The sequence below is a fragment of the Callorhinchus milii genome, unplaced genomic scaffold, assembly GCF_018977255.1.
Source record: "Callorhinchus milii isolate IMCB2004 unplaced genomic scaffold, IMCB_Cmil_1.0 Scaffold1, whole genome shotgun sequence".
Lineage (NCBI taxonomy): Eukaryota > Metazoa > Chordata > Chondrichthyes > Chimaeriformes > Callorhinchidae > Callorhinchus > Callorhinchus milii.
The window spans coordinates 36,669,662-36,682,105 of NW_024704742.1; the positions used below are offsets into that span (position 1 = coordinate 36,669,662).

At 39.9% G+C, this 12,444-nt stretch overlaps 1 non-coding gene across 1 annotated transcript; it reads left to right on the forward strand.

The window, feature by feature from the left end:
- The first annotated feature begins 3,157 nt into the window (after positions 1-3,157).
- trnaa-ugc lies at positions 3,158-3,229 on the forward strand. Its single transcript has one exon. It is a non-coding gene; the product is annotated as a tRNA-Ala (tRNA).
- Positions 3,230-12,444: the final 9,215 nt, after the last annotated feature.

The following is a 12,444-nucleotide window of genomic DNA, read 5'->3' on the forward strand; positions in this document are numbered from 1 at the left end:
ATCTCTCACACCATTGTCCCATTTCCAACCTCTCCTTCCTTGCTAAAGTACTGGAATGCTTTGTTGCAAGTGAACTTCAGTCACACCTCTCCTTCCACTTCCTCCTCAAACCCCTGCAGTCTGGTTTTTGCTCTGCCCACAGCACAGAGACAGCGCTGGTCAAAGTTACAAACGACGTCCTCTCTATCTGTGACCAGGGCTCCCTCTGCCTCCTCGTCCTCCTGGATCTCTCTGCTGTGTTCGACACAGTTGACCCCGCCATCCTCCTCCACCGCCTCTCCTTCCTCATCCACCTTAGTGGGACCACACTTGTATGGTTCGAGTCCTACTTAGACAACCGCCTCCACTTCATCTCGGCAAATGGTTTCTCCTCCTGCCCCCAACCGGTCACCTGCGGGGTACCCCAGGATTCCATCCTTGAACCCCTTCTTTTCCTCTACCATATGGTCCCTCTTGCGATGTCATCCACAGACACGGGGTAAACTTCTACATGTACGCGTATGACACACAAATCTACTTTGCCTTCTCCAGTTGCGACTCCAGGTCTGCTGATGTTCCATCAGCTTGTCTCGTGGACATCAGGGCCTGAATGAGTGTAATATTCCTGCAGCTGAATATGGACAAGACAGAAGCCATACTCCTTGGCTCCCTCCAATGTCTTCACTCCTGCAGATCTGAAATCCTTAAACTCCTTGGGCTCTCCCTCAAATTCAAAGAACCAGCGTGCAATCTTGGCATCTGGTTCGACCCCCAACTATCCTTCCTCCCACATATCTGGTTCTTGACCAGGACACCTTCCTCTACCTCTGCCACATTGCCGCCTCTGACTGTACTTTACCCCAAATGCAGCCGAAACCCTCGTGCATGCATTTGTCACCTCTTGCCTGGATTACTCCAACGCATTCCTCGCCGGTCTCCCCAGCTCCTCTATTCAAAAAATCCAGCTCATTCAGAACACTGCTGCCCACATACTGACCCGGACCAAACTCCGTACCCACATCTCACCAGTTCTGGCCAGGCTCCACTGGCTCCCCATCACCGAACGGATCGACTTCACGATTCTCACACTCGTGCTCAAATCCCTTCGTTCCCCGATACCTCCCTACCTCTTCGACCTCCTCACTCTCCAATCCACCATCCGGCATCTCTGCTCAACTGGCACCGGCCTCCTATTTGTCCCTTGCACCCTCCACTCCACCACTGGAGGTCGCGCTTTCACCGATTACGCCCAAAACTCTGGAACACTCTCCCTCAATCCCTCCGCCTTGCTCCTTCTCTCCCCTTTTTCAAGTCCTGCGAAAATCTTCCTTTTCGATCGTGCTTATGGTCCCCTACCCACCCCCTGGCTCGGAGTCAGGATCCACCCCTGTTAAGTGCTCTGAGATGCTAACCTGCATGGAGGGCGCTATATAAGTGCAAGTTGTTCTTGTTGTATCCTTCATCTGTCCCTGACCTAGATCAGACATTTCCATATTGAACTAATTCATTCAGTATTTCTTGTATTTCCTTCTTTCATCTCCTGGTATTATTCAATCTTGTATGACTGAATGTCCTTGAGTATTAAACAGTGAGGTTAGTCCCTTGAGAGACATTTCTTGGGGAGGTTTCTAATACTTTTATAGAGTACCATGAATAGGTCTGGTACATTTCTAGGCTTGACTTGTTAGTAAAGGAAAATTAAAAAGTACCTGCTCTGTAGCCATCCTGTGTTTTAGTTCACTGAATAAAAAGGACATTGTCTGGAAGGTTTAGATCATAAATTAGCTAGACTTTCTTCAAACTTATAGTTCATCATTGTATTATTAATAGTTTCTTCTTAAATGGAGGAATAAACATTGTGTAACAAACAACATCACTGAATATCTTTAGTTTTATTTGCATTGCTATGTTTTATTTAAATTGCAAATTTTTTATGTTACATTTTCTCTCCTCTTCTGAAGATATTTAATTCCTTATTCCCTATTGACTGCAGTTTAGTTCCAAAATTGTTTCAAGTATTTGTCAATTTTATATACTTTTTTTGTTTTAAATTGTTCTTTTGTCATATGTATGCCTTTACAATGAAAATGTAATATCCTTAATATTTTGTAATATATAATTGCTAGTTTCCTTAATTCTATTGTCTGAGAACAAATAATAACAATAATCTTTGCATTGCATGTGGCACCTTATCACATGATAAGGCACTATATCAAATTCAAGGATTATTATTATTATATTATTATTATTGAGACATCTCAAGACACTTCATGGGAATTATTGTGAAGTATAATGACTGCACTGGCACCAGCCTCCTGCTTGTCCCTCGCACCCTCTGCCCCACCATTCAGCCACTACGCCCCAAAACTGTGGAACTCTCTCCTGCAATCCCTCCGTCTTGCCCCTTCTCTCCCCTTTTTCAAGCCCCGCCTGAAAACGTTCCTTTTTGACAGTGAAATTCAGGCCATGTTTCCAATTGTAAAACAAACATTAATGTTATTTCATTAAAAGGTAGCATTGCAGTTGGCGGTAATTAAAGCTAGAAGGTATTCATGTGAATACATTGCAAAAGTAAATTAGTTGCAGTACACAATTTCTTTACATTTATTCATATCGTTTTATCTGAAAATAACTTTGCAACAATAAAAACATATTTATTGGAATTATTAATATGAGTTTGAATCAATCAATATCAACTTGAAACAAGGGGTAAATTAAATCTGTAAATTTCAGATACTGTATTTTAGTGACAGCTCTTCCCTGAAGCTAGTACTATTGCAGAAATTTGGTTGGAAAATTCTATCAATTAAATAAAATGTGGAGTCATTTTTTGAAGGATTAATATCAAACTGAAAATGTTTCCCATTTAATGAAACCTTCCAATAAAACAGGATATATAACAAGATGAAATATAGTGGTACATTCTCAGATTGCAGAAAATTAATCAATGGCATTTATCAACCTTAAACTGCATAGAACCAAAATGATTCTCAGCACCATCTCATATTGACAAGTCAAATCTGATCGAAGCTTCAACCACAAAGAGAGCATTAGGATACATCATTACTGATACTAATCACTATATTTAACAGACCATCAGTGTCAGGATTTAAAGGTCAAAAAAGTGGTGAAGTCCATTTGTTGTTTCTCCAGATATCAACAATGGACTATTTTGTGGAGTCCTGTAGCTTAGTGGTTAGAGCGCTCGCCTTGCAAGCGAGAGACCTGGGTTCGATTCCCAGCAGGTCGATACCTTGGGCAAGTTTCCTTGCTCCAGACGCTTGATAATGATCCCTCAAGAAAAAAAAACAATAATAAATTGGCCACTTCAATCCATGACTGTTTGTGGGACACTGCTGAGCGCAATTGGCTGCCTCGTTTCGCCCACAAATGTACTATGAATTCACTTTACAGTATATTCTGTGAAGCACTTTGTGACGTCTGGAAGATGTGAAAAGCGCTATATTATTTATTATTATGTATTTCCCCCTATCAGAAATATACGAGGAGAAATATCAGTATACAGCTGTGATTTTCTATGGTTTGTAGTTTTCTCACCTGTAAGATTATGCAGAATGTTGAAAACCACAATCATTCAGATTGTGGATACTCTGAGATGTTTCAACATTGTGATAAGGTGCTATATCAAATGTGAGGATTATTCTAATATTATTATGATTTACTTCAAACCTGCAGTACAATTTGACAAATTTATTAATAATAATAATACTTGCATTTGATATAGCATCTTTGAGACGTCTCAAAATGCTTCACAGAATATACTGTAAAGTGAATTGACTAAATATTCTGTGGGCGAAACGCAACAGCCAGTTGTGCACAGCAGCGTCCCACAAACAGTCATGGACTGAGTGACCAAATTATTTTTATTCTGAAGAAATTATTACCCCCGGAAAAGCAATCCGCCAATCGACTAACAACTGTGTTCCTACTTACTGCTAGGTAAACAGAGGCATGTGGAGTAAGGAAATTTGCCCAACATTTCACCCTGCGGGGAATTGAATCCAGATCTCTTGCTTGCGAGGCGAGTGCTCTAACCACTGATTATTATAAGGGAAGCTGTATCAACTTTCCCAGCTTCCATAGGTTGGCTTTCATCGGTATTGCATGTCCTGGATCAGTTAAGACCATTAAGGTACATCTGTCCACTGGATTATCTAGTGTGTCCAGCATCATATAATAAATAATTTAAGATTTTCCCTTTCAATTTTTTCCTTGATGTTGACACGATGACACCTGCTGCAGTTGTCAAGATCATAATTCTTTAATAAAGTAGAAAATCAATGTGAAAGTAATTCTGCTGGGAAACGAGCATATGATTATTGTCATTATAGATGAAGCCCTACACTTCTTGTACTGAATGATGACCTTGATGCTTTGAATATCAAGTTAAACAGTTTCAGAAAAGTCATGACTTTGAAGTTCTTCATTTCAGCCTGCATGGCAATGTTATCAGCTTTGGTGCAGCTTTGGCTAAAGGCCACTGAGAAAGTATGGCTACATTTGACTCGAGTGATATCTGACACTGAAGGCAAAAGAGAGCTATCTCCTATACAAGGCACTGACTCCACACTATCAGTCAAAGAGCTGCAAACAGAGAATCAAGTTAATCTCTTTAAAGCTCTTTTGAGATGTTTTCCATATGTATAAATATAAGCTGTTAACTCAATTGAATTAAATATTACACTGGTCGATGATGTATTTTATCTGTTCACTAGAAACCTGAGTTTCTCCTGGGAGGGGATGCTTTTGCAATGTTTTGGAGTGATTCACCACCTTTATACAATGCTATATACAGGTATTTGTGATTGTGGTTAAAAGGCTTCAGGCAGAAGTAGCTGTAAGCTATATCATCAGAGTCAGTGGTCATAGAAAGTCTCTTGAGATTTATTGCTTTTAAATATGACTGGAGTGCTTTTCTAATTCACTTCTCCACATGCAAATTGTCTCTAATTACGTAGCTTACATTATTTATTGTGCATCTTTTTAATGGAATGGATAAAACTGCTAAGATTCATGATCTTTTCCAGTTAAATTACGGTCTTATTTAATTTCAAATTAACCCAATGGTTAAAATAACTGGTTTAGCACTAACAACAAATATTCCTTCCATGATTTTATGACACAGAAACACATTTGGTAGCTATTGAGAAACTATAAAAAATTATGGCAACACCTCTGTGCTTTTGTTCTGTTCTATTGAGGAATCACTTTTGCATTTGAAGCAATATCAAAATTATGTATGATTTTTTGAAAGATTTTTTCAAAACAATGAAATGAATTGCAATAGCATTTAATGCTAGATTAATTCCCCTGGATTGCATTGCTTCTTTGTTTGTGAGATTATCAGTGCTGCTGACATCTTGGTATTATGTGCCCATGTGACTAGACTGAACAGTATTAGGTTGTCTCCCAGCTTGTCAGCAGCACAACATGAGAAATAGAATTTACTCAGCATCTCACTGCATGTCTGATATGGTCATTAAATGAAAAGTAAATACAATGTTTTAGAAAGATCAAAGTACTTCTTTGATTGCTGCAGTAAAGACCCCTATAATGCTGTACTTAGGCGTCTCATAAAAATGAGTACTGGAGGAGGGATGATTTATATTGTGTATGGGTTCGTAACAATATATGTTATATCAGGGAGCCTTTGAAAGACAATCCTTTGCACTTCTTAGGTGTTCAGAATTAATGCTTTACACAAGTTACTTTGCAAGGAGGCAAATAGAAAGAAAACAACTCACTTACGTGGCATCCTTCATGTAGCATAATATCTCTAAGCTCTTTACAAAGAAGAGTGCAATGCTGAGCAAGGGAAAGGGAGGGAGGAGGAAGAGGAGAAAAAAGGCAAATTAAGCATTCAAGGACAGATTGTGTTTTAAATTATTTTGTTTGCTTGAGTCACCAGCTTTCATGATATCAAACAAAAAAACTATAGGTCCCAGAAATGTTCAGAATATTATTTTAGAACAGAATTGGTATAAGCAGCACACAGCAGCCCACAGATGTTGCAAAAGGCAAAATACTGTAGATGCTTGAAATCTGAATTGAGTTCTGACGAAAGGACCTGTAACGTTAATTCACTTTCCTCTCTCCATTGATGCTGCCTGACCTGCTGCGTGTTCCCAGTGACTTCTGTTTTTTACCACAGATGTATTTTGCTTCAGTTGCCCTCAGACCATGTCCTTGGCTGGCTATACACTGTTGAGGATCACAATGTTACTCTGAAGCAAATGGAAAATATTAAAATGTCTGAAACTTCCACTGCATTCTGAGAAGTGAGCTGTTTCAGCCATCCAATTATTTAAGGTTGGGAGTAGATGTATTTGAGAGCTGAACTGCAGTTTTATGTTGCTTTAATACCAAGCAGTGAGGTTCAAGGGCAGGGTCTGCAGGTTAAAGTTATCAGACGTTCAAGCTGCACTCGATGTTTTAGCTTATTCAGACATGATAAATAAAGCAAAACACAAAATACTGCAGATGCTGGAAGCTGAAGCAAAATCAGAGAGAGCTGGGAAAACTCAACAGATCAGGCAGCATTTATGGAGAAAGGAAAGTGAGTCAGAAAGTGACTCACTTTCCTTTCTCCATAGATGCTGCCTGACCTGCTGAGTTTTCCCAGCTCTCTCTATGATAAATAAAGCAGCTGCTTTGTGACTAAACAATTCTGTCTTTAGTTCATATGACCCTATCCTCTGAAACTCCCTCCCTTTACCATTCCATCTTATCCCTTCTCTTTCTGTTTAAATCCCTTCTTGAATTCTACCTCTTTGAACGTATTTATGGTCACCTCTCCCTGACTCCATCGCTCAGCATCCAACCCTTGCATTTATATGTCACTGTGAAATACTCTGAGACCTTACATACTTGAAGGTGCCATATAAATGCAAGTGGTTCTTGTTAGAACCACTTCTTGTTAGAACCACCACCTCATTCCCTGGAATATAATAATGGGACTATAGTAGTACTGACTCTTGCTCTCCTGCAGATAGTATGGGGTACTGCATACAGTGATCTCAGAGATGAAAGGGAACTGCTCTGTCCCTAAAGGCCGTGCAGAGGAGAGCAATAAGGATCATTCCCAATATTAGAGGGTGAGATATGAGATGTTTCAGAGTTGACCTTATACAGAAACATTTGAGAAAGTAAACCCCAATTAATATTTTTAGTTATGCCAGGGCAGCAGCACAAGAGGACATGGATTCAGAGTTGCATAGGGAATTTCAGATAAAGGAACACCAGAAGGTTTTTCTTTATAATAATAATAATAATAATCCTTGCATTTGATATAGCGCTTTTCACGTCGGGAGGACGTCCCAAAGCGCTTCACAGAACACACTGTAAAGTGAATTGACTGTATATTTATGGGCGAACGCGGCAGCCAATTGCGCACAGCAATGTCCCACAAACAGTCGTAGATTGAAAATGATCAATTTATTATTGTTTTTGGTTTTGGAGGGATTATTATTAGGCGTGTGGAGTAAGGAAACTTGCCCAAGGTTTCGCCCTGCCTGGAATTGAACTCAGGTCTCTCACTTGCAAAGCGAGTGCTCTAACCACTGAGCTACAGGACTCCAGAGAGTAATTAACAACTGGAACAGGTTACCAGAAAATGTGGTTGAGGTCAGGATGCTGAACTCATTTAATAAACATTTTGATACTCTAATGAGAGGAGTATGTGTGGGTATTCCGGAAGGATGAGATCAAATGGGTCCAAGGACTTTCTTCGACTGAACAAATCTCGAGACACCAGCAGTGTTGAAATGGTACAAGCTAGTAATGCAGAATTAAGACTGCTGGATCCACAACCCTCTGCATCCTGATAAAATGGTGCCACTCTATGTGCATGTATATACGTGCTTACAGGAACAAAGGAATGTAAAGGACATTGCAGTGTATCTGGCTGGTTTCAAAGTTCAGAAAATACCATATGATACAATATATAGAGCTCTGCTCACTGACAACCTGTTCTGGTGCTATGTTCAACATTAGTTAAGAACTAACAACAACAACAACAAGATTCCATTTATAAAGCGCCTTTCACGTCAGGAGGACGTCCCAAGGCGCTGCACAGTTGGGTCATGACCCGAGCAGGGGGAAATGGTCAGGGTGAGGGGAGGGGAGGGAGCGAGGAGGGGGAAATGGTCAGGGTGAGGGAAGGGAGGGAGCGAGGAGGGGGGAAATGGTCAGGGTGAGGGGAGGGAAGGGAGGGAGCGAGGAGGGGGAAGAGAGTCGAGAGGGGAGCTGAAGGCTCGGTCAAAGAGAACCGAGCTTTAACAGTAAAGAAAGCAATTAGTTTTCCAGTTCAAACTTCTACTTATTTTACGTGAGTGAAGATTTGATGATGTGTTAGCGAGGCAGAGAACAAATTAAAGTATGAATTGATAAGGTAATTTTAACAAAAGTTAACCCGGTCCCTTCATTCAGAATTAAAACTGAGTCTCCTGAATATTACTACATGGTAAAAGCACCTTTTCTCTGTAAGCTTCTCGAGAATAAGATAATCTTTCTCATTCCTATGCCAGTCAAATGTGAATAGTTTAATTCTCCAATATCAAACATTTGGAGACAGCGTAAAAATAGTTGATATGGATTGTGGAAATGTCATACAGAAATGGCCTTTTTCTGAAGTCATCGAATCCACTTTATTCAGTAAGCAACTTGATGCTGAGCATGTTTCCAGTTAACTTAGCACTGATTTTGAAGTCCCACAATTTACCTCCAACACAAATTGCCAAACCACTTATAACTTATTCAGTTTTTAACAAAATAATACATTGTAAAAAAATGTGAAGATGCAAATCTAGGGGATGTTTTGAAGGAAATGACCAAGTCATTAATTATCTGGACAAAAGGACGTGTAAATAGACAATCTCTGAACTGGAAGATGACTTGTGAGATTCCCCAGCAGTCAATCCATCAAGCTTTACTTTGAAAGAGAGGGATATAATTTAAAGAGATCGCCAGACACTTAGCAGCTGGTGAAATGAATAACAAATGGTATGTAGCATTTGGGAAATGATAGGTGCAGCAGGAAACGAAGACGTGAGTGGGTGAGTTGAAAGGATCATCCTAATGTCTGGCAGCAATTGCCAAAATGAATAGATCATCACTGTTAGAGGGGGCGGGTAGAGGAGTGCGGTGTACGTGGGTTGAAGAAGTAGGGACATGCCAGGGCATGAAGTGATTTGTAGGTGAACGTGAGGAGCTTGAAATTGATACATTCTGCGACAGAGAGCCAGTGTAGCCTGACAAGGACTTGGGTGATGGGGTGTGGAGTTTTGTGGTCGGTGAGGATATGAATGGTGGAGATTTTAATTAATTGGGTGAAGTTGTTGTTGTGGATGTTTTTTATTTGTAATTAAAATGTTGCAGAAGTCTTGTAGAAATGTGAACTGTGTGCTAATACTGGTACATATTAATTCCAAGCTTGAAATGGAATTTCCCTTTTAAGCATGCAATGAAAAGTTTTGAAACATTAAAGAACAGCATGTCTTGGACTCTATTGATGGATTAGAAAGAATTCAAATCTGCTGTCTTGTCTTCACTTTGTGGCTGTTCGTGGGACATTACTGTGTCCAAATTGACTGCCACACTCACCTACAAAATGTAGTCTCTATGCTTTATGGTAAATTCTTTCATGCACTTTGAGAGGTCTTCTTGACATGAAAGGTGCATATCAAGTGCAAGGATGATTATTATTATTTTTATTTCAGTGGAAGCCGCATAAACCAGACGCTGGGTAAATCAGACAAAATGCTGGGCCCTAATTCATTTGTAGTCTTACCTGTTTTAAATATACCTGTTAATTCGGACAAAAATCTAATTAATCTGGACAAAATGCCATGTTGGTCACTGCTGCATCTATTCACTCTCCATGAGCAGCTCAATTCAGCTACGAGTGGCTCCGGGATGGAAACCGGAGGAGTCAAATCGCGATTGATTGACAGCAGACTCCAGCCATTCACGAGCAGCTCCGGTTCCGGAACGTCAGGGGGTGGAGGAACGGGAAGAAACAAGGTAGGGAATGGGAGGAGTCAAATCACGATTGATTGACAGTTGGAGCCCAAATATTCACAAACTGTTCCAGGCTGTCAGTCACCTCGGAGCCACTGCTAAATGGTCCCCTTCCCATCCAATGGGAACGACAATGTGAGGGCATTCAGTTTAAGCGGCTTCCAATGCATTACTTTTTTATTGTCTTAATTCATTGTGAATTACGAAGTGATGTGTAAAAAAAAGTAAAAGGTGATAAAGTTGTTCTCATTGTATATAAAACTGATTATGGGGGTGTGTGTGAAGAATGTGATTTTGGTTTTCATGGAAAAAATGGTTGGGCTGAAGTAGGAAAGTTATCAAGAGAACTGAAACAGAGCTAGGTAACACATAGTAATTATAAACTGTAGAAACATTGAGCTAAATGTGGTTAAAGGAGTTTTTAATTTGCACTTCAAATTAACATATCAAATACAGTCAAACCTGTTATCAGTAACCATTCAAGGCACTGGACCAAAGTGACCTTAATGTAAGGGTGGGCCTTCGAGTAAGAGTTTGTGGGTTCATTGACTGGACCTGAAAATTTTAAAAGAAATTCTGTGGGTCAAAATTTTTCAGGGGCCCATATGTAGACTCCCGCTAAACTCCAAGCACATTTAACAATGCTGCCTCACCAGAGAGGCAGGAAGCTGTGGATAGCATATGGGTTGCTCAGCGGATGTCGGTAAATGTGTTTGGAGTCTAACGGGAGTCTACATGCGGGCCTGTGGAAATTGGTAATGCATTACCAGTAAGTACACTTAAATTGACTTAGAACTGGCCTCTGAAAAGGGTGTCTGTGCACCGAAAAGACTAAAATAGAGTGGCCATTGGTTCCATTAGACAGGTGGTTGTTGAATAGAGGTGGTTTATTATGGAAAATCATCGGGTCAATTCACCACATTTAATACTGCTCCAAATTGCAGACAAGGTCCATTTGAAGTTCACTTGGAATGAGAGCTCAGAATAAACTTCACTTTTTTTTAACTGCGAGTGGCGTAGCTGTTGACAGCGGGTGGTTGCTGAATACAGGTAGTTGCTTCGTTGAGATTTCAGATTTTCAGATGCTTAACCGTTTCAGATTTTTAACAGAAGAATGCAAAATTGCATGTCTTGCACAAATCCTGCATAACGCTATAAAGGAAGTAATGAATACAATGTTTATTTCTGCTTGTGAAGGACACACTCCTTCACCACTTGTAAGTTATGTGCTGTCCTTCACTAGTGAAATAAACATTGTGTTCAATAACTTCCTATAGAATATCCTCTGTGTGTTGTTTTATGGTGTGGTGGAGTATTGCAGTAATTTTTTAGCCCAACAGCCCACTGGCAGTTAAAAAATGATTAGTAGATTTATGGATTTTCTTTTCCCTGTGTTTACCTACAGGCCTCAGAGCTGCTCCAGATGTATACATTTATTAGGTGCTCACTCTATGGCTTCTTTTGTTTAACCCACTGTGCAGTATGTTTATTCTGAGCTCTCATTCCAAGTGAACTTCAAATGGACCTTGTCTGAAACTTGGAGCAGTATTAAATGTGGTTAATTGACCCTGAAGGATGATTGTTAAGATCAACTTCATATATAAAAAATCAGCAAAGAGAGAAGCCACAGGCCCATGTAAATCAACTGTAAATGTTCCCCTTTATGTAAGAGTATTTCTTCCTTTTTGTAAGTTATTTTCTGATTGTTCATCTTCAAAGTTCAGAAGACAATCAGGTGACTTGCTCAGAAACCTCCAAAGTGCATATTGAAAGCAGCCCTCAGGAAAGGAGTAAGCGTACTATGGGGTGATTTTCTGTTTGTTCCCAAAGCACTTGGTGCTTGGTGCATCTCCACAGAAAGTGACTAAGATTAGAAACTGAGTAGTTATAGGGCACCTGGGGCCCAAACGTACATGTTATTACTCCAGTTCTCCAAGGTTCTGTTCTAACTCACCATTTGAAAATATTTCTTAGTCATTTTACAGTACTTTTAGTCCAGCTATGTAAGCTAAACAACATGGAGTTGTGGAATAGGAGTTAGTTGGTGTTTGCTTCTCTGATTACAGAAGTGATTTTGAATCTGCAATGATGCTCGACTTAATGGTGAGTGTTAGGACTAGTCCACTGATGAAAATTTTACCTAACCAAATATAAGCCAGACGGAATCTGCCTTTAAATTCAGCCTGTTGCGCACACTATACAGAAACCAAATATTTAATTTCCATAGAGGTGAAAATATAGATGGGGAAAAATCTCAAGAACATATGGTTCTGTTGGATTTCGTTTCCATTCTGTTCTTTATCTGCTTATTTAGTTTGTGTCCCACTTTAAAGTGTATATTCTGGGGAAGCAGGAAGTATTGATTCTTTCAAACACAGATTAGATAGTTTTCCTTTAGGAAATAATATTTTGGGATATAGTACATTG